Source organism: Paroedura picta, chromosome 8, assembly GCF_049243985.1.
Source record: "Paroedura picta isolate Pp20150507F chromosome 8, Ppicta_v3.0, whole genome shotgun sequence".
NCBI lineage: Eukaryota > Metazoa > Chordata > Lepidosauria > Squamata > Gekkonidae > Paroedura > Paroedura picta.
Window position 1 is genome coordinate 97213582 of NC_135376.1, and position 26279 is coordinate 97239860.

At 49.1% G+C, this 26279-nt stretch overlaps 2 long non-coding RNA genes across 4 annotated transcripts in view; one reads left to right on the plus strand and one right to left on the minus strand.

The window, feature by feature from the left end:
• Positions 1-21183, plus strand: part of LOC143842715 (uncharacterized) — a 57448-nt gene extending 36265 nt beyond the window's left edge. For all 3 annotated transcript variants that reach the window (XR_013233318.1, XR_013233319.1, XR_013233320.1), the window contains exons 2-4: positions 20567-20712; positions 20880-20954; positions 21049-21183. This is a non-coding gene — a long non-coding RNA (uncharacterized LOC143842715). The remainder of the gene's footprint in view (positions 1-20566; positions 20713-20879; positions 20955-21048) is intronic.
• Positions 21184-21794: 611 nt separating this feature from the next.
• LOC143842712 (uncharacterized) lies at positions 21795-22824 on the minus strand. The gene is made up of 3 exons (XR_013233315.1): positions 22731-22824; positions 22407-22519; positions 21795-22178 (listed from the first exon to the last, which is right to left on the minus strand). It is a non-coding gene; the product is annotated as an uncharacterized LOC143842712 (long non-coding RNA).
• Positions 22825-26279: the final 3455 nt, after the last annotated feature.

A 26279-nucleotide genomic window follows, 5' to 3' on the forward strand; every position in this document is an offset into this window, starting at 1 on the left:
TCTCTCTCTTTCTCCATGATCCAACGTATGTTGGCAATTTGATCTCTAGTTCCTCTGCCTCTTCGAAATCCTGCCTGTACTTCTGGAAGTTCTCGATCCACATATTGCTGGAGCCTAGCTTCCTTTCTCTTCTCAGTTATTTGTAAAGCTTCCTCAGACAGCCATTTTGCTTTCTTGCATTTCTTTTTCTTTGGGATGGTTTTAGTTGCTACCTCTTGTACAATGTTGCGAACCTCCATCCAAATTCTTCAGGCACTCTATCAGATCTAATTCCTTAATTTGTTACCTCTACTTTATATTAATTAGGGATATGATTTAGTTCATACCTGAGTGGCCTAGTGCTTTTCCCTACTTTCTTCAATTTGAGCCTAAATTTTGCAACAAGAAGCTGATGATCTGAACCACAATCGGCTCCTGGTCTGGTTTTTACTGATTGTATAGAACTTCTCCATCTTTGGCTGCAGAGCAAATAGTCAGTCTGATTTCTGTGTTGATCGTCTGGTGTTGTCCATGCGTAGAGTTGTCTCTTGGATTGTTGGGAAAGAGTGTTTGCTATGACCATTGTATTCGCTTGACAAAATTCTACCAGCCTGTGCCCTGCTTCATTTTGTACTCCAAGGCCAAACTTGCCTGTTATCCCGGTTATCTTTTGGCTTCCTACTTTAGCATTCTAATCCCCCATGATGATAAGCACATCATTTTTTGGCGTTGCTTCAAGAAGAAGAAGAAGAAGAAGAGTTGGTTCTTGTATGCCGCTTTTCCTTACCCAAAGGAGGCTCAAAGCGGTTTACAGTCGCCTTCCCATTCCTCTCCCCACAACAGACACCCTGTGAGGTGGGTGAGGCTGAGAGAGCCCTGATATCACTGCTTGGTCAGAACAGTTTTATCAGTGCTGTGGCGAGCCCAAGGTCACCCAGCTGGCTGCATGTGGGGGAGTGCAGAATTGAACCCAGCATGCCAGATTAGAAGTCCGCACTCCTAACTACTACACCAAACTGGCTCTCTGGTGTTGTAGGGCTTCATAGAACTGGTCAACTTCATCCTCTTCAGCAGCAGTGGTTGGGGCATAGACCTGGATCACTGTGATGTTGAATGGCTTGCCTTGGATTCGAACTGAGATCATTCTGTCATTTTGGGGATTGTATCCCAAGACTGCTTTTCCTACTCTCTTATTGATTATGAAGGCTACTCCATTTCTTCTGCGAGATTCTTGTCCACAGTAGTATACCTGATAGTCATCTGAATTAAATTCACCCATTCCTGTCCATTTTAGTTCACTGATTCCTAAAATGTCGATGTTCAGTCTTGTCATCTCTTGTTTAACCACGTCCAGCTTGCCTCGATTCATGGATCTGATGTTCCAGGTTCCTATGGAATAAAAATCTTTACAGCATCGGACTGTCTTTTCACCTCCAGTTCCCTCCACAACTGAGCGTTCTTTCGGCTTTGGCCCAGTCGCTTCTTTCATTCTGGCGCTACTCGTACTAGCCGTCTGCTCATCCCCAGTAGCATATTGGACACCTTCCGACCTGAGGGGCTGGTCTTCCGGCGTCATATCGTTTTGCCTTTTGGAACTGTCCATTGGGTTTTCATGGCAAAGATACTGGAATGGTTTGCCATTTCCTTCTCCAGTGGATCACCTTTTGTCAGAGCTCTCAGCTATGACCTGTCTGTCTTGGGTGGCCCTGCATGGCCCTGAGCTACGGAAGCCCCTTCACCACGACAAGGCAGTGATCCTTGAAGGGGAGGGAAATATAATTAATTCAAAATAGATAACGATCAGGGTTGTCAACCTCCAGGTACTGGCTGGAGATCTCCTGGGATTACAACTGATCTCTAGGTGGCAGAGAGCAGTTCTCCTGGGAAAATGGCAGCTTTGGGAGGTGGACTCTGTGACATTATACCCCATGGATGGTCCTTCTCTCCCCAAACCATGTTCTCCCCCAGGAATTTCCCAGTCCTAACAATATACCAATAAGGATAGAATCATAGAATCATAGAATCATAGAGTTGGAAGGGGCCATACAGGCCATCTAGTCCAACCCCCTGCTCAACGCAGGATTAACCCAGGATTAGAGTCAGATCAGTTGAGTAGCTGTGTTGGTCTGAAGTAGCAGGACAGAATGAGTTCCATGGCACCTTTAAGATCAACAAAGTTTTATTCCAGGTGTGAGCTTTTGCGTACATTAATATCTGAAAAAGTGTGCATGCACACAAAAGCTCACATCCTGAATAAAACTTTGTTAGTCTTAAAGGTGTCACTGGACTCAAACAGACCAATGAGACTGTGATGCAAATTTCTGACCTGCCTGGCTGACAATTTCATTTATCAAATGGTAGATGAACCCACAAGAGGTTCAGCCATACTGGATTTAATACTGACCAACAGGCAAGAGTTGGTGGATGAGGTGGGGACCCTAGAGGGAAGTGACCATGTCCTCATAGAATTCCTTTTGAGATGGGGAGCCAAGGAAGCTTGTAGCCAGACGTGGATGTTGGATTTTCGTAGGGCAACCTTTAATAAACTCAGAGACATGATGAGTGTCATACCATGGACGAGATTGCTGGAAGCGAAGGGAGCATGTGAAGGGTGGGCACTACTCAAACAGGAGCTATTGCATGCTCAATCAATGACTATCCCAGAAAGACGAAAACACTGCAGGAGAACTAAGAAGCCTATTTGGATGAACAGGCCAAAGCTGAGAGTGAGCTAAGATTGGCCAGGGAAGCCCATTGTAACAAGAAAAGATTTTTCAGTTATGTGAGGAGCAAACGTAAAGTCAAGGAGGCAATAGGCCCACTGTTGGGTGCAGATGGACAAACTCTAACGAAAGATGCAGAGAAAGCAGAAAGGCTTAGTGCCTATTTTACATCATTTTTTTCCCACAGGTCAAAGTGTTTAGGCACATCTAGAGATGGCTGTAGCCAAAGGATAGTGTGTGGGTGGCAGGTTAACATGGATAGAGAGGTTGTCGAGAGGCATTTAGCTGCACTGGATGAGTTCAAATCCCCAGGTCCAGATGAAATGCACCCGAGAGTACTCAAAGAACTTTCCAGAGAATTTGCACAGCCCTTGTCCATCATCTTCGGAACCTCTTTAAGGACTGGAGATGTCCCGGAGGACTGGAAAAGAGCAAATGTTATTCCGATCTTCAAAAAAGGGAGGAAGGATGACCCAGGAAACTACAGACCAGTGAGTCTGACCTCTGTTGTGGGGAAGATAATGGAGCAGATATTAAAGGGAGTGATCTGCAAACATCTGGAGGACAATTTGGTGATCCAAGGATTTGTCTCCACCAGGTCCTGCCAGACCAACCTAGTTTCTTTTTTGACCAAGTAACAGGTTTGCTGGATCGGGGAAATTCGGTTGATGTCATTTACTTGGATTTTAGTAAAGCTTTTGACAAGGTTCCCCATGATGTTCTGATGGATAAGTTGAAGGACTGCAATCTGGATTTTCAGATAGTTAGGTGGATAGGGAATTGGTTAGAGAACCGCACTCAAAGAGTTGTTGTCAATGGTGTTTCATCAGACTGGAGAGAGGTGAGTAGCGGGGTACCTCAGGGCTCGGTGCTCGGCCCGGTACTTTTTAACATATTTATTAATGATCTAGATGAGGGGGTGGAGGGACTACTCATCAAGTTTGCAGATGACACCAAATTGGGAGGACTGGGAAATACTCCGGAAGATAGAGACAGAGTTCAACGAGATCTGAACACAATGGAAAAATGGGCAAATGAGAACAAGATGTAATTTAATAAAGATAAGTGTAAAGTTCTGCATCTGGGTCAGAAAAATGAAAAGCATGCCTACTGGATGGGGGATACGCTTCTACGTAGCACTGTGTGTGAACGAGACCTTGGGGTACTTGTGGATTGTAAACTAAACATGAGCAGGCAGTGTGATGCAGCGGTAAAAAAGGCAAATGCCATTTTGGGCTGTATCAACAGGGGCATCACATCAAAATCACAAGATGTCATAGTCCCATTGTATATGGCACTGGTCAGACCACACCTGGAGTACTGTGTGCAGTTCTGGAGGCCTCACTTTAAGAAGGACGTAGATAAAATTGAAAGGGTACAGAGGAGAGCGACGAAGATGATCTGGGGCCAAGGGACCAAGCCCTATGAAGATACGTTGAGGGACTTGGGAATGTTCAGCTTGGAGAAAAGGAGGTTGAGAGGGGACATGATAGCCCTCTTTAAGTATTTGAAAGGTTGTCACTTGGAGGAGGGCAGGATGCTGTTTCTGCTGGCTGCAGAGGAGAGGACACGCAGTAATGGGTTTAAACTTCAAGTACAACGATATAGGCTAGATATCAGGAAAACGTTTTTCACAGTCAGAGTAGTTCAGCAGTGGAATAGGCTGCCTAAGGAGGTGCTGAGCTCCCCCTCACTGGAAGTCTTCAAGCAAAGGTTGGATACACACTTTTCTTGGATGCTTTAGGATGCTTAGGGCTAATCGTGCGTTGATCAGGGGGTTGGACTAGATGGCCTGTATGGCCCCTTCCAACTCTATGATTCTATGATTCTATGATAGTAGCATCTACTAAGTCATGTGTCAATGCTACAAAATGCTAATAAGACAGTTCTCTAGAACAGTGGTCCCCAACCCCTGGTCCGGAGACCGGTACTGGTCTGTGGATCAGTCGGTACCGAGGCCACGGCTCCTCCTCGTCCTCCTCCCCGGCTGCTGCCTCGGGGACTGTCCTGCCACTCTACTGCCAGCTCACGTTTGGTGCTTTCCGGCGGCCGCCATGGCTGAGGCTCCCCCTCGGTGTGGCACTGTGCAGCTCCTGCTGGCAGCGCCGCCAGTGGGCGGTGGGAAGTCAGAGGTCCTGGCGGGAAAGCAAATGGAGCAGGGGCTCAGGCGGCGGCTGCAACGTCCCTAAGCAAAAGACAACCCCCCCCCCCGGGCCTCAGTAAAATTGTCAAGCGTTGACCGGTCCCCGGTGATAAAAAGGTTGGGAACAATTGCAGGCGGGCAATTTGCTTGGCTGGAAGGAGACACTCACACTTGAATACCTTTTTTGGCAAAACAGACCACAGCTTTTATTAAAATAACACTCCAAACATTGTGTTGCCCAGCAAGGGGAGAGGGAGCCTGCCCCAGGTCGTTTGACCTACATTAGCCCAGGTCCCTCACAGCGCCCTGGAGAATCTACCCCCAGTATCCTACTGGATCCACGGGTCTCCTTGCTGTGGAGGGATTTTGCCCAGTGAGTGGATTCCTGTGGTGCCTCAGGAGGCGTAGACCTCCCTTGGTCTACCCCAAGTCACCCAGCTCATCGGGCCCCCTGAGCCCCTTTAACCAGCTGGCTTGGCTCACCCCATATCACTGCCTCCCTCCTGAGGTGGCACACATTTTGGGGAGTCTTTTTTCCCCATCGGATTCCCATTCTCCTTTACAGGCTCCATCCCCTTGCTATCTCTGCCACAAAAGCGGGGCTTTCTGGCCGCGATCCCACCAACACCAATCAACTGTAACCACCTCTGAAGTGTGGCCCTGATCCCATATAACCATGCATCTAAACCCCAGTTAGATAGATGTATTCTGTCTGCTATGTACATTGCCCCAACAGTTTTATCAATGTCCCAGTGGTAAGGCACCAGGCCTCCACAGTCCTTCATGAAAGCAGCCACTGCTGCGTTAATCTTTTGTAGTGACCAGCTGACACCCTCTGGGGCATGCACCCCCTGCCAGAAACGCCGCTCCACCATCTGTGACCATATTATCCTTGTATTTGGCCACTTCCACTACAAGCTAGTCAAGTTAGAATCATAGTATCATAGAATCATAGAGTTGGAAGGGACCTCATAGGTCATCTAGTCCAACCCCCTGCACTATGCAGGACACTCACATCCCAATCACTCATCTACTGTCACCTGCCACCCCCTTAAGCCTTCACTGAATCAGCCTCTTCATCAAATGGCTATGCAGCCTCTGTTTAAAAATTTCCAAAGATGGGGAACCCACCACCTCCTGAGGAAGCCTGTTCCACTGAGAAACCGCTCTTACTGTCAGGAACTTCTTCCGGACAGTTCTCCAGCATCATGCACTTCAAGTGCAGCCTCTTCACCGAAGGCAGGTCATTGCCTCCTAAGTGGAGCATCACTGCCAAACTGATGTGTCTCCTTGTCCATGAGGGCTGGCAACAGCATTCCTCTGCATCCCGACCACTCGACCTGGATAGTGCCCCCAAGGCCCAAGTCGGCATCCTGAGCTGTCTGCACAAATGCTCACCCAGTGGTTGAAGCTGTGCCTGAGGACCAGCATTCGGTGCCCATCCAGGCAGTCTCCTGAAACGATTCACAGGTTAAGTTCACCCCCACCCAGACGCACACAGGCCTTATAAGCTTGAGAGCTCCCTCGCCCCAGGCCCTTAATTTGCCTCATCCACATATGCCTAGGTGGCAGCCCTGTCCTAAATGGGTGGGCACCGTACTCCCTGTCTTCCAGCCCTACAATATTCCATTCCGCAATATGGCTATAAACGGAAAGCGGGTCAAGCATGTCTGGGGCCACCGCTTTATTTATTTAGTAGCATTTAATACTGTTCTCCAACAAACTGGATCAGGGTGGTGTACAAGATTTGTATAAAATACAATAATTAAAACAAATAAAATTCAAGTTTAACATTAATTTCAATAAATAACAGGTTAGCAATAGCAACCATTCCTCCACAGGCCACTAATTAGAGTTTTGCCTTTCCACCCATCTTTCATCCAATCCTAATCACCGAACGGAAAGGGTAGTAGGGAGACAGCAACCTCTGGGAAATCCTGCTTCTAGAGTCCACGGTGAGGTCAGATGTTGTTTTCTTCTTGCAGTCAGAGGAACAGAAAAGGGATGAGGAGAGTCCGGAACCGTCACGTGTGAGAGGCGAGGGCTCCCTCCCGCTCTTAACACAATGAGCAAGGCACCAGTGAGGGTGCCCCTTTGTCACTTCCCAGTGGGGAGTCGAAATTGAAAAGTGGGAAGGCTTGTTTGGTCGGCACAATTGGCTGCATCAGAGGGCCTCTCAAAGAGCCATCTCCCCCCACCCCAGGCACAGCTGCACACAAGTAAAGGAAAGATACATTTCCAGTGTGAAAAACGCTTGCCTCTAGCCCTTTGTGTGTGAACTATATGTGTCATAGGCTCAAATAACACTGACCAGATATTGAAAAGGACCACACCTTGATGATTTGCCAGACTAAAGTAATATAATATCAAAAAGGATACTTGGGAGAAATGGGTATTTCTTTTATTCACCCCCTCTCCCCAAATAATACAATTGTACTAAGGGTTGCCAATTCCAGGTGGGAAAAATTTCTGTAGATTTTGGGGATGGTCTGTGAGGAAGGGGGGATTTGAGGAGGGGAGAGACCTCAACAGCGATTGGGATGTGAGTGTCCTGCATAGTGCAGGGGGTTGGATTAGATGACCCCTTCCAACTCTATGATTCTATGATTCTGGGATTCTAACAGGGATATAATGACACAGAGTGTACCTTCCAAAGGGGCCATTTCCTCTGTCACCTGGAAGCCGGTTGTAATAGTGGTAGATCACATGGTGCTAACTAGTGCATAACTCACGGAACAACGAAAACCAAGAAAGGGCTCACACTGAGTCACTATGTTAGTACTTCTGGCACTGCATAAATATGGAGGCTCCTCATGTCGGTTCATTCTTCCAATGCAATGGGTGGGCGGGAGGAAAGCATCTTTTATTTTTATTACAATTAGTTGAATTCAGATTGCAGTTACTCAAATCCCAGTTTGCCTTGACAAATTCTGACTTTGGCACCCTCTCTCCTTCACCACCTTTTCTGTAAATATTTGGCTGGTGTTCCTATGATTGACAGGGAAATATTGGGAAATTTGTGGAGCCTTGGGGGTGGTCCCTGGGGCGGTGGAGTCTGGGGATTGGAGGAAGCTCAGTGGGGATGTGATGCCACTCTAGGACAGCCTTCTCAACATTCCTCAGGCTCCGAGAAACCCCAGAAGTGGGGTTTCCCCAGATCATGCAGAATGTGGTTGGGAAGCAGAGCTGTGGCCATGCCCACTTGTGGACCTTCCCCTTCCCACCCTCTCCAAGCCCATCATTGGCCATTGGGAGGGGGCAGGTCAGCATGCATATATGGTCATTTCACTCAATATATGTTCAACAAATATATTTAAAATTAATTAACTCCCACTCATTCAGGAAACCCTTCCAGAGCCATCAAGAAACCCCAGGGCTTCACAAAACCCTGGTTGAGAGAGCCTGCCCCAGGACCTCTGTTTTTCCTGCACTCAGAGATGGTGGCTGCAGAAAGTCCTGTCAGATCAGAGTTGACATGGCAACCCCTCAGGGTTTTCAAGCAAGAGATGAAAACAGGAGATTTCCCCTTGGGTGCCTCTGTACAGTCACACTGGACTTCTATGGTGGTCTTGATATAGGGACACATATATGATATATACATATGTATGGAAGGAATGAACAGCATTCTAAAACTGTAATGATACATAGCCTTTTTCTTGGTGGTCTCTCTGCTTAGCTTCCATGATCAGATGGCATTGAGTTAGCCTGAACCATGAAGGTCAAGGGACCTAGGCTCTGGTATACCACAAAGCCTGACCATTTCTAGCTATCATTTCCTCCCAACCGTGCTCCGACTCTGTTGTCTGTGGGCATCCCATCCTTCATTGTAGTACCCAAGGAAGAGGACAGCCATCTGACCCCCAACTCCTTTGCCACTGCAATTGGTGGCAGAGCAGAAATTCCTTTTTTCGAGGCCTTCAGCTGAAAAACTTCTTAATTTAAATCTTGTCCCAGTATGTTTTGAAGCAGCTGTGACCTATATTAAACTGTTTCTTGTGGATTTTAATATTGTAAACTGCCTTGAATATTTTTTTTTAAAGGAAAGCAAGGGGAAATATTTAAACAGCATTCCCATATGTGATGACCTGCGGGTCAGGTATTTGTTCTCAGATTATTCAGATCAAATTGTTTATGGTGGAGAGAGTGAGGCAGGGTCTGTCCTTGAAAGGGTGACCACCAAGGACGTGCAGAAGGCAGCAGTGGACGATCACCTCTGCTTCTCCCTTGCCTTGAAAACCGTTTCCTGGGATCACCTGCCCTCATTGGGGGGAGACACGCACCAGGCTATGTCCCTCTGTAGGGCACACCACAGACAGGCCAGGGAACGACCCGACCGCCCCTTCAGGGGATGAAGCTCCGGGAGGAGCGTCCACCTTTTTGGCCGGGAAGGAGGATGACGACTCGCTTGCCCAGTTTTGACAGCAGGGATCAGGCCCCTCTGCTCCCGCAGTGGCCGAGTGGGCCAGTCGCCGTCCTTCCAGACGACTGGATTCAGATTCCAGGAGAACATCCATGCCTCTCTCCCTGAACCAGCCGCAGTCAATCCACCTGCAGATGCTCTTGCCCTATGGCTTCCCACATCAGCTGGCCAATTTCAGGCTGTCCCGAGTATTATCGCATATGGGGGGCCCGTGCCTGGCACCTACGCTGCCTTTGCACCTGGAGTGGGCTGCAAGGATCAGGAGGACAATCCCCGCTGCACCCCAGGGACAAGCTCTGCTACAACTGCCCGCTGCTGCCCCCGTCCCAGTGGCTCCTAGCACCCCTGTTGTCCCTGTGGTGCCAGCAACACCCGCAGTACCACAGCAGCCCCCAGAGGCCCCTGTCCCAGCACCCATGGCCCCTGCAGCACCTGCCCCTGCTGCCCTGAATGCGTCCGAGGTGCCTGCCGATCCGGTGGTCCCAGGGGTGCCAGCACACGTTCCTCACGGAGGACATCTGGCTGGGAGGGTCTTTCACACACATTTCAATGGGACACCCGATAAGCTGGGCTTCATTTTGCTGCCGATGGATAGGTTCCTGGTGGATTGGGGGAGACCTTCACCACCAAGGCTGACATTGTGCACACACTGGGGAGCAACCTCAAAAGTGTGGCGGCAGAGAGGTGGGTGGATCAGAACACGGCCAGAGCCCCCGGAACAACCAGTCTGGCTCATTTCCGAGAAGTCCTCACCGCCTGTGTTCAAGATCTGTTCAGAGAGATGAAGGCGAGAGAAAGCCTCAAGCGCCTCCAACAGAAGGGGCACCCGGTAGAGCAGGGGTAGTCAAACTGTGGCCCTCCAGATGTCCATGGACTGCAATTCCCAGGAGCCCCTGGGAATTGTAGTCCATGGACATCTCGAGAGCCACAGTTTGACTACCCCTGCGGTAGAGGAATACGTCGGAGAACCACCCTCCCTAATTGGTAAACTGGTGAACCTAAATGAGGAACAGAAGAAAGGACTCAATAAAACCCTGACTGAGGGCATCCAGAACACTTTTAGCGCTGGGAGGTAACTGGCCCTGGAGGGCACCATGCAGGCCCCCTGAAAGTTTGGGGCCTGGAGCATGTGCTCCATATGCTGTGTTGTTAAACTGGTTATGGCTACCATCATTGGGGAATCCTGGCCTAAAGCGTCCATGATAAGTGTCTGTTCAGTTGCTGCTTGAAGAGGGCCAGTGAGGGGGAGCTCACCACGCCCTTAGGAAACTTATTCCACTGTTGAACTATTTGGACTGTGAAACTTCCCTCCCTGATATCTAGCTGATACTGATCTACATATAGTTTGAACCCATTACTGGTGGTCCTGTCCTATGCACTGGGAGAGCACTGATTGCCTATGAGCCACTGCATTTTGGACCACCTGACATTTCTGGAGTAGCTTCAAGGACAGCTGTGTGGAGTGTGTTAAAATAACCTAGCCCACAGGTGACTGTTGTATGGATCACTGTAGCTACTGAAAGTCTAAGTGGCAGAGTTGACAGAGTGGAGGATGAAGACCCTGGGCCATCCAGGCTCAATTCCCTACTTGTACCAGAGAAGCTCACTGGGGACTGTGGACCCATCACAATCTCTTAGCCTGACCTGCCTCACAGGGTTGTTGTTGTGAGATAATGAAGCGGGGAGAATAATATTCTTAAGCCGTTTTGATTCCTAACTGTGGGGAGAAAATCAAGATATAAATAAAAATACTCAAATGCATATTACAGTGATCCCTGCTGCCATTCTTATTGGAGACTGTGGTGGCGGCTGGCAAGACCCCCTTTGCTTTGCCACTCTCTGCCATCTTGCTGGTTACCTATAAGAAACACCCAGACAGTTTTTCTTCTGGTATTTCCACTGCATTGTTTATTTTTGTTGTGTTTTGTTGTTTTTCTCATACAGTTGTGCTACCACTGTCTGCCCACCTTCTCCTTTCACACTCTCCTCCTCAGTCTCCCCCCCCCCTCGCTTTTCTCCACATCGCCTTATATTTTTCTCCCAAACTCCACCCCCGTCTTCTTAAACTGCTGTGCCTGCCTCCAATTCCTGTTTCCCCCTCTCCTGGGTGCTGCCCACCTCCATCTTTGTTTTGTCTGGTAAGTATGTTTCTACTTGCTGTCAGGTTCAGTGAAGTTTCCTTTCAGGGGACTGATGGGCAGGGAGGTGTGTTGGCTTCTCCTCTTGCTTCTCCCCCTCCCACAGGCATGTTGAGGCTTCCTTTCCCTTATGGTCCATTGCTTGCCGATGGTCAGCTCCTGCAGGTAAGTCCCCGTGCTTCCAATTTTGCCCCCCTATGGCTGTGTCCCCATCTGTCTCCCTTTTCCTACCCACTCCTGGGTTCTGATCTCTCCCGGAGCTTGACGTGGGCTTTCCTCAGTCTTCACGACTTCCTTCATGAAGGAAGATGCTGAGGATTTAACCTGGGACCTTCTGCACACCAAGCAGAGGCTCTTTCACTGGGCCTCAGTCCCTCTACCTAGTCTTCCATAGGGTGTCTCGTTATCCCCATCAGCACCCTCTTGGATCCTTGGTTTCCTCATCCCCTCCTCCAACCTCCTCTCACTCAGTCTCCTATCCTGCCAGCACAGCTATTACCTGCAGAACTAGTTTGAGGCTTTAGCTCCAACCAGTCAATCCCTCAGAGAATATTTGTGAAGATTCCATACGGCCAGTTCATTTCTTGTAATGTTTGGAAGTATTCTGAATCCCTGCACCAATTTCGTCCATCTGGAACAGTGGCAGCCGGGTTGGTTTGAAGTAGTCCAGTAGCATCTTTAAGACCAACAAAGACTTATTCAAAGTGTGAGCTTTCGAGTGCAAGCACTCTTCTGATTTTAGAGTGGTTTCATTACCACTGCCTAAATCCCTTAACGTTCTATAGCATAAATTTCCCCATTTTGTGGATGTACTGAAAGATGTACATTTAAGTATTTGCCACCATCCCTATGGATATCTTTGATTTCCCAGATATTAGCAAAAATTGTTTTGATTGTCAAAATGCATCACAGTTCTGAATAGGGTTGGGTGTTTCAGCGCCCGAAGCGGCCGTTCGCTCCCAATGTAGCCGGCGCCCGTGCCTCCCCTCCCCCCTCGCGGTGCGGCCCTGGCTGCGTTGGGAGCGAACGGCCGCTTCGGGCGCTGAAACACCCAACCCGAATTCTGTACATTTTGTAGAAACTTTCTTAAGGATACAGCTAGAGTACATTTAGGGCTACCAGCCTCCACCATTAGCAAAAAAGGCAAAAGGAAAAGAAAAATGGTGTTCCTTTGAAACTGCAACGACACTTTAACTTGCAGCGGACTTCGGCATTGAAAAGAATGGCCTGAAAGGAGGGAAGAGGCAGATCCAAATGCAAGAGATCAAGAAGGTCAGCCAGAAAGAAAAAGGAAGACATATTTTCCCTGAGGCAAGCAGAACTTTCTATTCTGCACTTGCCAACACAGGATATAAAAAGGTACATGGAACAGTTCACCCATCAGCTCCAAGGCCATGTAGCACAAATCTGTGGGCAGGTTCCTCTTCAGCTGTGCATCAGTGCACAAGTGACCTTTGCAGTCTAACTTGCAGGCACAAGTTAGCTACATAGCTAATGCAGGGCCACACTATGTCTTCTTCACTGCAGATGGCTTATGGGGTGTTTGTACGGTGTCACTGTCCTCCAGGTCCCAGTAATGGCAAACTTTTGTCTGCTCACAAAGTATTGAAGATGGTCTTTCCAATTTGACATGATTAGGTTGCGACTATACAGCTGAGAAAGTTAGGTGTGCTCCTTAAGCTGCCCAGTGAAACTATTTTGTTTGCAGCTATGATATATGAAGCCTTCAAAGTCCTGGCTAGACCTGGGGTCCTCAAACATGGCACCTGTAGGCACCAAGGTGTGAGGTTTCTGCCGATTGCCCTAATAACAAATCCTTGATTTGATGCAGAAGATCAATTTATTGAAAGCACGCAAGGAAACCAAATAAGTATGTTGCAAGGACTGGCCTGTACCTGTAAAACATCAGTTTTTATCCCCAAGCTTCTCACCCCCTCCCACTGGAATCCAGGATTTGGCAGGAGAACATCAAAACCAAAACAAACAGGACAGTGTGAAATCAGGAGGTTCTTATCAAGGACCTTAGCCTGTCCTCCCCGGAACATGTGGAAGAAAGATGGGGGGGGGGAGGGTTGGTGTGAGAGCAGAGAGAACAGACCAGTTAAGAGAAGCCATATTTGGTGACATCTACATTTCTCACTAATTGCTAAATATATGGCAGAAAAGGACACTTCTGACACAGGGTTCCTCAGTGGAGCAGGCTTTCTTGGGAGGTGGTGGGATCTCCTTCTTTGGAAGTTTTAAAACCAAGGCTAGATAGTCATCTGATGGAGAGGCTGATTCTATGAACTTAGGCAGATGGTGAGTGGGTGGGCAGGAAGGGATGTGCCAGTGTGCCAAGGGATGTGCAAGGGATGTTCAAAGCTGTTTTATCCTCTCTTTAAGACCTCTCTGGTAGCAGACATCACTACCTCCACTGGCAGTAAATTCTACAATCTAATTACTTGCTGAATATCAGACTACTTTCTTGTGTCCATCTTAACTCTATTGCCATTCGACCCCAAAGGATCCATGAGTTTTAATGTTAGGGGGGGGGGGGGAGAAATATCTGTCCACAAAAGTAAATATTACCAATCCAGACAGATCAATTGTCTGAAATGCAGACAGCAACATGTCGTACTGAATAGAATTGCTATTAGCATTCATTTATTCAGTTCTCAAAAATTCAAAAGGCCAATTTATGGAGGATGGGTATCTCCATTGCCTACATAGGTTAATGGAACCCCTGTGAATGGAGGAAGAACAGCTCCAAATTCCAGGTGGTGGGGATAAAAAATGTAAAGAACTGCCATCAATACGGTGCCCCCTTCATTGGTTTCCAGAGATATTTGGCTGGCTGCAATTATGCTGGACTTGGATGGACCTCTTGGCTGACCTTAGTGGTTTCATTCATCTCTCTCCATGTTCAATAGTGTAAAACACGAAAGAGAAGAAATTGTCACATAGTTTAACACAGCATGTTGATGTCAAAGAGTGCTGCATGAACGCTCAGACCGAATGGCAAGAGCTCATTAGGGTTTCTCAAACAGCCCTCATTAAGACTGGTGGTCAGATCTTTATGTCCACCTGCATTTATTTAATGGAGTCCCGTTGCAGATTGAGCTCACTCACATGATTAGCTAAAAATATATTCCTTTAAAAGTGCGAAAAAGCTATTATCTATCACTTAGTGGAAGTCCATCAGGGCAGCTACAAACCATCTGAACCCTCACCCAGACGCCACCATTTCAGGCTGTAAATCGGGAACATACATTTACAGCCTCCTGTTTGCAGGAAGGGTCTGAAAGACAGAGCGCTTCCACCAGGCATTTGGTTGGGCCCACTGATTAGTAGCTTCTGTAGCTTCCTATGGAGATCTCCCCTGGATATGAGTAATTATGGATTGGCAACTAGGATTGTGCATGGCGGCGTCCAAATTGGCCGCTCTGGGCCGCTGGGTGAGGTGCTGGCTGCGGCGGTCCGGAGCAGCCAATTTGGATGCCGCCACGCACAACCCTATTGGCAGCTGTTAGAGAATGTTGCCGATGGAATTTTAAGGAATTGTTTTTAACTGGCTGTATTGCCAATTAACTATTTTGATTGTGCTAATGTTTTACCTTATAATTTAATTTTACTAACTGCCCTAAACCTTCCTATGTGATGCTGGTAATGTTCTGCTATAGACACAGTGTGTAGACAAAGGGAGCGTCAACTGTCTAGCTGTCAGTTTGTCCTGAATCTACTCCAAAATCCAGATATGGTTAGTCCAAACTCATGGCATTGAATCAAGGGGAAATTCAAATGAAGAGTTCCAAAACACAGGCCAAAGTCCAAGACAGGAGAATCAGTTCAGGACACAGGCTGCAAGGTCAGTAGAGAGCCAGTTTGGTGTAGTGGTTAGGAGTACGGACTTGTAATCTGGCATGCCAGGTTCGATTCTGCACTCCCCCACATGCAACCAGCTGGGTGACCTTGGGCTCGCCACGGCACTGATAAAACTGTTCTGACCGGGCAGTGATATCAGTGCTCTCTCAGCCTCACCCACCCCACAGGGTGTCTGTTGTGGGGAGAGGAATGGGAAGGCGACTGTAAGCCGCTTTGAGCCTCCTTCGGGTAGGGAAAAGCGGCATATAAGAACCAACTCTTCTTCTTCTTCTTCTTCTTCCACGCAGCTACTCACTGGCTGCATTTAACAACATGCTCAGCACCTGCCAGCCACTTCAGCCCTGCTCCTGCAACCACTTATCCTCATTGCTGATAGAGAGCCAGCTCTGGACAGCCAATCTGGCACTGTGCCCCTTGTCCTGCTACTCCTCTCTTATCTTCCTCCTGAGGCTCTGGGGACAGGGCTGGAAGATGACTCTGTTACACACTCAGGGCTGCAAGGTCATTGTCCTGGGACCTGGTTGTGGATCCCTGTCTGACTCCTCAATTACTGCCTCCTCCTGCAGAGTCCCTGTTTCTAGCTGTGGTTTGGATCAGGTCTAGCTGTCTGGCCTTTCCTCTGAGGAGTTTTCTTCATCACTTGACTCTGCTGGAACTGACAGGTCCAGATATTTGGAGGCGGGCAAATGTTGTCCCCATCTTCAAGAAAGGGAAAAAGGAGAATCCGGGTAACTATCTACCCATCAGCTTGACATCTGTAGCTGGAAAATATTTGGAACAAATCATCAAAGAGTTGGTCTTTGAGCAGCTGGAGCAGAGAGCTCTGATTTCGAAGACTCAGCATGGGTTTTGCAAGAACAAGTCATGTCAGACCAACCTTACCTCTTTTTTCGAGAAAGTGACTACTCTGATGGATCAGGGGAATGCTGTGGACATAGTTTATCTGGATTTCAGTAAAGCTTTTGATAAGGTTCCACATGATATTCTTGTTGACAAACTGGTAAAATGTGGTATGGATACCAATTCTGTCAGGTGCATTGATAACTGGTTGACTGATCATACTCAAAGGGTACTTGTAAATGGTTTGGCATCCTTCTGGAGAAGAGTAACAAGTGGAGTGCCCCAGAGATCTGTCCTGGGGCCTGTGTTGTTCATCATATTTATAAATGATTTGGATGAGGGGATACTTATTAAATTTGCAGACGATACTAAACTGGGAGGGGTAGGAAACAGAACAGAAGACAGAACCAGAATACAAGGTGATCTTGATAGGCTTGAGAACTGGTCTAAACTGAATAAAATGAAATTCAATAGGGACAAATGTAAAGTTCTGTATTTAGGTAGGAAAAACCAAATACATCAATATAGGATGGGGGAGACTTGGCAGTAGTATGTGTGAGAAGGATCTAGGAGTCTTAGTAGGCCATACATTGAACATGAGTCAGCAGTGTGACTTGGTGGCTAAAAGAGCAAATGGGATTTTGGGCTGTATCAAACGGAGTATCATGTTCAGATAACGGGAGGTGATGGTACTGCTTTACTCTGCTCTGGAGTCCTGTGTTCAGTTTTGGTCACCACAGTTGAGGAGAGATGTAGACAAACTGCGGCATGTCCAGAGGAGGGCAACAAAGATGGTGAGCGGTTTGGAGACCAAGATGTATGAAGAAAGGTTGGGGGAGCTTGGTCTGTTTAGCCTGGAGAGGAGACGACTGAGAGAGGATCTGATAGCTATCTTCAAGTATTTAAAAGGCTGCCATATAGAGAAGTGGTCCCCAACCTTTTTATCACCAGAGACAGGTCAACGTTTGACAATTTTACTGAGGCCTTGGGGCTGCCTGAGTCCCCTGCTGCCTGAGTCCCTGCTCCGCCTGCTTTCCTGCCGGTGCCCCTGACTTCCTGCCACCCGCTGGGGGGCGCTGCCAGCAGCAGCTGCACAGTACGACACTGAGGGGGAGCCCCAGCTATGGCGGCCGCTGGAAAGCACCAAAAGTGAGCTGGTGGCAGAGTGGCAGGGCAGCCCCTGAGGCAACAGCCGGGGAGGAGGAGGAGCCGTGGCCTGGTACCGACTGATCATTGGACCGGTCCCGGTGCCTGGACCAGGGGTTGGGGACCACTGATATAGAGGATGGAGCAAAGTTGTTTTCTCTTGCCCCAGAGGGATGGACCAGAACCAATGGTATGAAATTAATTCAAAAGAAATTCCATCTAGAAATTTCAACATCTTCCAAAAGAAGTTCCTGACAGTTAGAGCGGTTCCTCAGTGGAACAGGCTTCCTCGGGAGGTGGTGGGTTCTCCATCTTTGGAAATTTTTAAACAGAGGCTGGATAGCCATCTGATGGAGAGGCTGATTCTGTGAAGGCAAAGGGGTGGCAGGTGACAGGGGATGAGCGATTAGGATGTGAGTGTCCTGCATAGTGCAGGGGGTTGGACTAAATGACCCATGAGGTCCCTTCGAACTCTATGATTATATAATTCTATGATTCTATTCTATGATTCCTCCAGCCCCCTTCTGAAATGGTACTGCAAATTTGGCGATCTAGGGATGCATGTAACTCCCTCTCTAAGGCACTGGGTTGTCACATTTGAACTCTTTTGGCTTCTTTTGCAATCCTTCCACTGTTTGGCTAGAAGATGGCAGGCCATGTTTGCATCCATCCTGATTAAAGGTAAATTTCCAGCAAAGGTTCTATGTTCTGCTTGGGCAACAAGTAAATGAGGCCTAATTTGTAAAATGTCAAAGCAATTTAGGGGAAAGCAGGTAAGAGTGAACATTTATCCAGTGTAAAAAGCTTCTGGCTGTTTAAAAAAGATAATAACAATGATATTTAAGAACATAAAATGAGTCCTGCTGGATCAGACTAGTGGTCCATCTAGTCCAGCTTCCTGTCCAGGTCTTCTAGACAGCCAACCACAGGGCCTAGGGGCCAAGGCATAAGAGCATCAGGAGAGCTCTTCTGGATTAGATCAGTGGTCCATCTTGTCTCACACAGTGGCCAATCAGTTCCTCTGGACAGTACACAACAATACACAGGTGCCAAGGCCTTCCCCTAATGTTGCCATCTGGCTCTGGGATTCAGAGGCTTAGTGCATCTAAATGTGGAGGTTCCTTTGAGTCACCATGGCTAGTAGCCATTGATAGTCTTATATGCCATGAATCTATCTAATCCCCTGTTAAAACTGCTTATTCCCATGGCCCCTGGCAGCAAATTCCACATTTTAATTGCTCTCTGCTTCAATCACTCTCTATTTATTTAGAATATTTCTATTAGAGTTGGGCATGAAAACAAAGCTGCTTACATGTAATTGTTGTTACATGGAAAGGTTTGTAAGGTAAAGGTAAAAGGTAAAGGTATCCCCTGTGCAAGCACCGAGTCATGTCTGACCCTTGGGGTGACACCCTCTAGCGTTTTCATGGCAGACTCAATACGGGGTGGTTTGCCAGTGCCTTCCCCAGTCATTACCGTTTACCCCCCAGCAAGCTGGGTACTCATTTTACCGACCTCGGAAGGATGGAAGGCTGAGTCAACCTTGAGCCGGCTGCTGGGATTGAACTCCCAGACCTCATGGGCAAAGCTTTCAGACGGCTGCCTTACCACTCTGCACCACAAGAGGCTCTGGAAAGGTTTGTGCCCATCCCTAATTATTCATTTAAAGGTGTAGAGTCTCTGGCCTTGTTTCTCTGCTTCATGTGGCAGGGCGTTCTGTGGGCTTGAAATGGGAGGTTGTTGCCACAGCCTATTATAAAGTTCACCCCTGTAGTGCCTTGTGAGCAACAGGGATATCAGTAAGGTTTATATTGTCCATACTATTGGCCAAGGACTTTGAGGCATTTTTTTTAAATGTGGGGAGGGCATTTATTAGTTGTTCTACTAGAAAACTGCCATTCTCCCACATGCCCGCACCATGAAAGGGAGCCTTCTGGCAGAAGGCTGAGATAGAGGGTCTCTTGGAGCCTGTGTGGGCATCAAAAAGCCTGCCCGGACTGATGGCCAACACCCATAAGCACACCCTGTGTGCTTATATGTGGTGCTGGCCAGGAATTGCAGGTGACGGGGCTTTAACTAGACCTGGGAGCAGGTCCGGACTAGATTGAAATTAGGTTTTTTAAACAGCCTAGCGACATGGCAGGGCCTTCCGTGGGAGACTGGACCAACACTCTTCCACTCCCAGATGATGGAAATTTCCTAGTGGCTGGCAGCTCCCCCCCCCCCCCCAAAAGCCATCTTGTCTAAAACATTATACCAAGGCACCACTTCATTGGTACTGCTAGGTTTCTGCCCCCCCCCCACCCCGCACACAGGAGAAGGTAGTGTGTGGTTGCTCCCACTAAAGGAAAAAAGGGATCCTTTTAATATCAAGGTTAGAAGAATCATAGAGTCATAGAGTTGGAAGGGACCTCCTGGGTCGTCTAGTCCAATCCCTGCACTATGCAGGACACTCACAACCCTCTCGCTCAAGGTTAAAGTGTGGGTACAAAGTTTTACTTAGCTGCACATGTAGTTTGGTGTCAGCTATGTCCACTTCATGGCCACACAAGAACGTGCCCTACTTAAAGTGGCCTATACCACTGTCCTCTGGGAGTTTCAAATGCCTGGTGTTGCCATTGTACAGAGTTGAAGTGTCCTCTCGCATCACAATAGGCATCTGGAGGCATGGGCCTTTCCTCTTAGACACCCACCCCTTTTGTAAGGTGACCAGATTGTGAGGGACCTAAAGTGGGACACCGGTGGGGGGCGGCTCCTGCTCTTTGGCATCTGAGGGGGGGCGGTGGCGGCTCCTGCTCAGTGGCGGCGGGGCTGCTCTCCTCCTGTCCCCTCCACTCCCAGCTTGCTCACCTGAGTGAGGCCATGCCAGGCACCGTGACAGACAGCCTCTTCAAAGCCGGGGGCGGGGCCAAGGCAGCGGCCCAGTCTCCCACCCCATCCGGCTGCTCTGCGAAGCCGGGGGCCTCGGCCGCCCGCCCCATCCGGGCTGGCCTGCTCCGCGGCTCCTCCGCCTCTGGCTCAATAGGGCTGGCCACCTCGCCTCTCCCTGCACCGCCTCGCCTCTCCCCGCGCCTCTCCCCGCTCTGCCTCGCCTCGCCGTTGCGGGTCAATTTAAGCAATGTGGCGGGACGTGGGGCGAGTGGCCTGGAGGCTGGGCAGTCCCGTCAGAAACGGGACGGATGGGCACCATACTCTTTTGTGCAACTCAACAACACCTTAAAATATTGTAACTTGCAGTAGACTTTATTGATGGCAACATAATCAAGACCCTCACTTCTCTTTCCCATCTTTCTGCTACTCTCCTCCTCCTCAGCAACTCTGGCACCAGGAACAGTGGCTGGACCCCCTCCAGTCCTCAGCAGGCCCCGTCATGCAGAAGCCGGGAGCCAACTATGGTCGTGGCAGACGTGGAGGGCACAAAGAAGGAGTAGGGACCCTCCACCTCTAGCGCTGCAGGAGGTATGCTATTGTATAATAAGAAATACACGGGAACATTGGCCAGCATGGCATGTGCCATCAAGACATCTTGATGCACAGACTCGCTTGATGCACAGACCCCGCAAGGGAGTGGCGGGGAATAAATCGAATAATAATAATAACTTCCTTCCTCTCAACCAAAATTTTAGCACAAATCCATGTTGACCAGCCAGAGGAACTCCTGGCTTCCACCGCATTTTTGAGGGAGAGCAACATGTCAGCCTGTAAGTGCAATCTGGGTTTATCCACCACTTGCCCATATTACATTCTGGCATCCAATGTTACCAGTGCACTCATACTTTCTGTTTGTTTCCACAGTGCGCACTTTTGGCTCTAGCATGGTCCCAATGGAGCACTGGAGGAGGAGAGTGCGGGGGGTTATGCGCCACCTGGAGTGGCAGCTGAAGCTGCTGAGAGGGAAGGTGGAGGGGACTGAAGGAGAACTGAGGAGGGGGAGGGAGGAGGCAGAGGAAACGTAAATAGTTTTCTGTATTGTTAAATGTTATTGTGGGTGGAGGGTGGGGTGGGGTGTTCATAAAAATTGTGAAGTTCTGGATTTGTTGAGTTTATTGAAGGGGAAGGGAGGGACGGAGGGCTTGACGGATGGAAAGAGGGAGGGTGGTTATGATGTTGGGTGCTACTGTTATCTTTAAATTCCTTAATAAATGTTAAAACTCAAAAACATTTCCTGTCTTCTTGAGACAATATTTAAAAACCACTCTCACCCACCATAATGACCACAAACCCACACACATTACTGGGAGGGATTCCCCGTGTTTTAAGGCCACATTCCATCACTGCCCAAGAGAAATGAGGCCCACCACCAGCACAGCTAGAGCAACAAAAACCTTTAATTGTAAACAGAACGGTGGGTGGTTTGATGAGCAAACTACTCTCACGGTGGCTACTTGTCCCTGGGCATTATCATTCTCCTCCTTTTGACCAGGCATCTCTTCTGCGTCCCGTGGCTAGTTCCAGGAGTGTGTGCGGGAGGTTGGGGCTGGTGGTGCTTGGGGAGTCTGTGGGGTGGTGGGATGAGGTGGAATGGCCTGTTCGTGTGTTTCACATGCCTTCACGAGGACCACAATCCTCTCAACCAGGTCTCTCATCCTGTCCATAGACTGCACTAAGAATGGCATTGTTCTCCTGCAGGCTTGCAGTGATGGCCTCCCTTCCCTGGTGTTCTCCATATCCCATTTGGAGAGCGCCTCCATCCTGTGCATCCGCTTCCTTTCCAACTGTGCCGTGGAGTCTGCAATGGCCCTGCACTGCCGCATGTCCTCTTCTCCCTGCTCGAGGAGCCTCTGGCCAACATTGGTGAGCAGGGAGACGGGTTTCTGCCTCTTCCGTTCCCACATTAGTCGCTCCTTGGCAGAGAGGTCACCCCTGGGAAACCTCTACAGGCTTCTCTGCAGCCGGTTCTTCCTCCTCTTCTCCAGACATTTCAACTGCAAGCTGAAACCAAAATCAGTTTTACCTAGGGAGTGGAAGAAGAAGGGTGGCATCAGTACACCACACAGCAGCTTCCTCGCTGCTTCTACTTGGCAGCAGGCACTGAACATCCCTTGCCCCCTTCCCTGTGGAGAGTTTGGACTCTCAATGGGAGGGAAGCAGACATATGCAATGATCACCCCGTTTTACGAGTTGCACGTTCCTGTGGAAGTAAATCCACTCACAGTCCCTCCAGTTAACTGCCAGTGCTTGCCTCCAGGTGCATCCCATGGTCCATGGGCAAGTTGTAGGCGACACACAGCTGCAGACCACACAGAGGGTGTTGGTGGGATGTTGGCTGTGAAGAACAGACTTATAAGGCCTTATACAAGACAGAAAGCAGAGGGTCTTAGCATGGCACCTTTAGAAAAGACAACCCTTCTCCTTAGATGGGCATCTCTTGCTTTAAGGTAAGGCTCGTCCTAACAGGAGAGACATCCCTGTGGAGTTAACAGGCAAACAAACAGCACCCTTCATAATAACTGTGACCTGAATGAAAGAGCACCCACCAATCTCTTTGGCAGAGGAGTCACTGCCGTGGTCTTCCTCTCACTGAGGAGAGATCTGTTCACTTGCTCGGCTGGAAGGCTCAGGAACTTGTGTTAAAAGAAAAAACAACATGCCCCTCTAGCACCCCAGAATGGTTTTGTGTGCTGCCCTAAGGACACACCAAGCGTTGTTGCACACTGAATGATGGGTAAGGCAGGAGAATGGCAGAGCACCCGAGGCATAGGTGGAGAAACGAATAAGCATATGAACACCTGCCACCTGTCAAAGGTTCAGGCAACAAAAACTGCAACCCTGGCGCTCTATGCTTACCTGAGGCTAGGGCAGCAGGGCAGCGGAGAACGGCTTCATCCCCCAGCGGGATTGGAAAGAGGTTGAGGGTGACCATCTCAGTCCTTTGAACCCTCTCTGTCTCAGCTTCAATCCTAGGGCGAGACCCTGCATTGGATGATCCCTTGTTGGCATCATCCAGCTGCTCTTGGCCACTCTCCTCTGTTTCCTGCTTCCTCTTAGTTAATGTAAGGCTGCCTTTCACCAGGGTTGTGTGCAGCGGCGTCTGAATTGGCTGTTCCAGGCCGATGCAGCCAGTGCTGCGTCACGAGGGGGGGGGAAGGGAGGCATGGATGCCAGTGCAAAACTCAGCGCACACACGCAGGCATGGAGGGCTGAATTATGCACCGGCGCCCACATCTCCCCCCCCCCCCCCCCGCAGTGGCTGCACCGGTCTGGAACAGCCAATTCAGATGAAGCTGCACACAACCCTACCCGTCACCATCATCCTCCCCTTTGGATGTCAAAGTAGGGGCTGGTAAGTGCTGGAGAGCCTGGAACTCCGGTTGTGGGCCAGGCAGCGGAAATGGGGTTGCATTCACCGTTGTTCATTGATGTCTTGTGTGCAGACGTTTTTTCAAGCTTAGGGTGCGATACCGCCCCAACATGGTGTGTATGTGTGCAGTTTCCACTGGGGCAGAAACGGGACTAGAGGGGGGGCGGCTCCATTCACCCTTAGTTCTGAACCGCTGCCGCGAGCCCAGGCCAGACCGAACCAGCCAAGGTCCTAAGACAAGGTCTCACAGCGGGGACGAAGGGAGGGAATGTGTGTGTGCACACAAGACATCAATGAACAACGGTTATAGGTAAGTGCAACCCTACTTTCATTCTCCGTCTTGCTGTGCAGCCCCACACTGGGACCTTCATGAGTACCTGAGGAAGGCGGGTTGAGCCCTTAAGAGAATAAATTCTGCAGGACTGCTTTCCCAAACTCCGAATCTCATCTGTCTTGGAGGTTGATGACACAGTGCCTCATGAAGGTCTTCTGGCCAGGTGGCCACTTGACAGATGTCCCTGAGAGGAACATTCCGATGGAAAGCAGTGGAAGAACCCATCACCTGGAGGGAGTGAGCTCTGATATTGACAGGGCAAAGAACTTTCGCAGCCAAATATGCTGCTTTTATTGCAGAAACCATCCACCGGGCAATAGTCCTCGGGGATGCTTTACTACCTTTATTAGGGCCCCAATAATAGACAAATTTGTTTTCCTGAACTCCCGTGCCCTGTATAAATCATATAACAGGGCCCTGAAAATGTTTAAGAAATGCAGGGACCTCTCTGAACCAGAGGACAGTTCAGGAAGAAACACGGGTAAGGTAATAGACTGGGACGTATGGAAACCAGAAACCACTTTCTGGAGGAAATGTTGGATCTGGACATAGAGTGACCTTGTTGGGGAAGAATTGTAAGAAGGGGGAATCCGCCCTCAGAGCACTGATCTCCCCCTCCAATACCGACCAAGAAAACGGTCTTCATGGTTAAGAGGCCCAACGGAACCAAATCCAATGGTTCAAAGGGATGGAGCGTCAGAGCCAAAAGCACTAGGGACAGGGACCAATGTGGGGCAACCCTAAGACAAGGGGGGGGGACGACATGTTAAGTAGCCCCTACAAAAAGGGTGGAGGCAATTTCTGGAACTGGTAATGAAAGGCAGACAAGGCCGCTAGATAGGTACAGACGGAGGAAACCGCCAAGCCCTGATGAGCCAGGGACAGTAAGTACTCCAAGTCCACAGGTAGTGGCCATGAAAAGGGACAGAGGTGCCTCTCATGGGGCCATTCCTCAAACCTGGCCCACTTAAGGTTGCACGTATACCACATAGATGGGCGTCTAGACTGAAGTAGTACCTCCTTGACCTCTTGAGAGAGGGATTTGGAAACTAGTGGAGCAACCGTGATGCCAGGTGCAACCTCTCGGGTTGAAGGACCACAGGACAGGAAGGAGATCAAAGTAGTCTAACCTCATGCTTTTAGTTCTGGACTGGTGCTCCAGCCCCGTCCTATTGTGGCCCAAAGCCCGCATCCCCATGGCCACCCCTTTGAACACCTCCCGGTTCCTGTGGAAGGCATTCAGGGCATCTTGCACCTTCTGCTCGGTGAAGACGGAAAGGAGGTCTCTGACCTTGGCGTCCCTCCTTGCCTGGCAGGTTGATGGAAGTTGGCTGCATTGTGGACTCCATTTACTATCTGCCCACTTTGCCCTGCCCAGGGGAATTCTCTACTCCTGATTGTATTGGGAGCATGGCCACGTAGATTGGCCTGATGGGATCACAAGTCCACTCAAATTCTTGCTGGCAACATTTCCTTTGTCCGCGGAGCACGTGGTCACAACCATTTCTTGTGCTAGAGTGTAAATGAACATGTGTTTAAAATCATTTTGAAGTGGAAAAAAAAATTGCATCTGAGCCACCCTTAAATGGTCAATTAGCAAGGGTTTACCTTAAAGGAAAGCAAAAATCCCCAGAGCACACATGTCAGAATTCACTACAAGCTCTCCAATGACCACTTGATGCCACTGGACAGCACTCAGGTATAGCTCAGTTGCTTAAACAGCTTAACTACAGCCCTTCAAGGCTGACTTCACCAAATTACCTGCTTATTGAAATTTCAACAGAAAGGGAAGGACTTCTATAGGGTATAACACCGTAGAATCCACCTACTAAGAGCCTCTTTGGTGTAGTGGTTAAGAGCAGCAGCCTCTAATCTGGATAACTGGGTTCCACATGCAGCCTACTGGATGACCTAGAGCCAGTCACAGTTCTCTCTGAGCTCCCCCAGCCTCACTCACCTCACCGGGTGTCTTTTATGGGCAGAGAAGGGGAAGGTGATTGTAAGCTGCTTTGAGACTCCTTCAGGTATTACAACCCCCCCCCCCCAGCTCTTCTTTCAATTAGCCATTTTCTCCAGGAGAACTGATGATCTGGAGTCCCATGAGATCTCCAGGCCCCACTTGGTGGCTGGCAACAGGGCATTCTCAGCCACACTTACACCAACAAATAAACTTGCTTCCAGAAGACCACTTTTTTGTCCTTTGTCCTGAAAATCCTGCAGCATATTGATATCTAGTGGATTTAAGCTTGCATCAAGGAACTGGGTTATTCAAATGTCCCTCTCAGCATTACTAAGCGTTATTGGGAAGTGTCAATGTGCTCAAAGTGAGCTTGTGAAGTTACCTAACTCATGGTCTGAAGGTCTCTTGATGGGCCCCAGATCAGTCCCTGA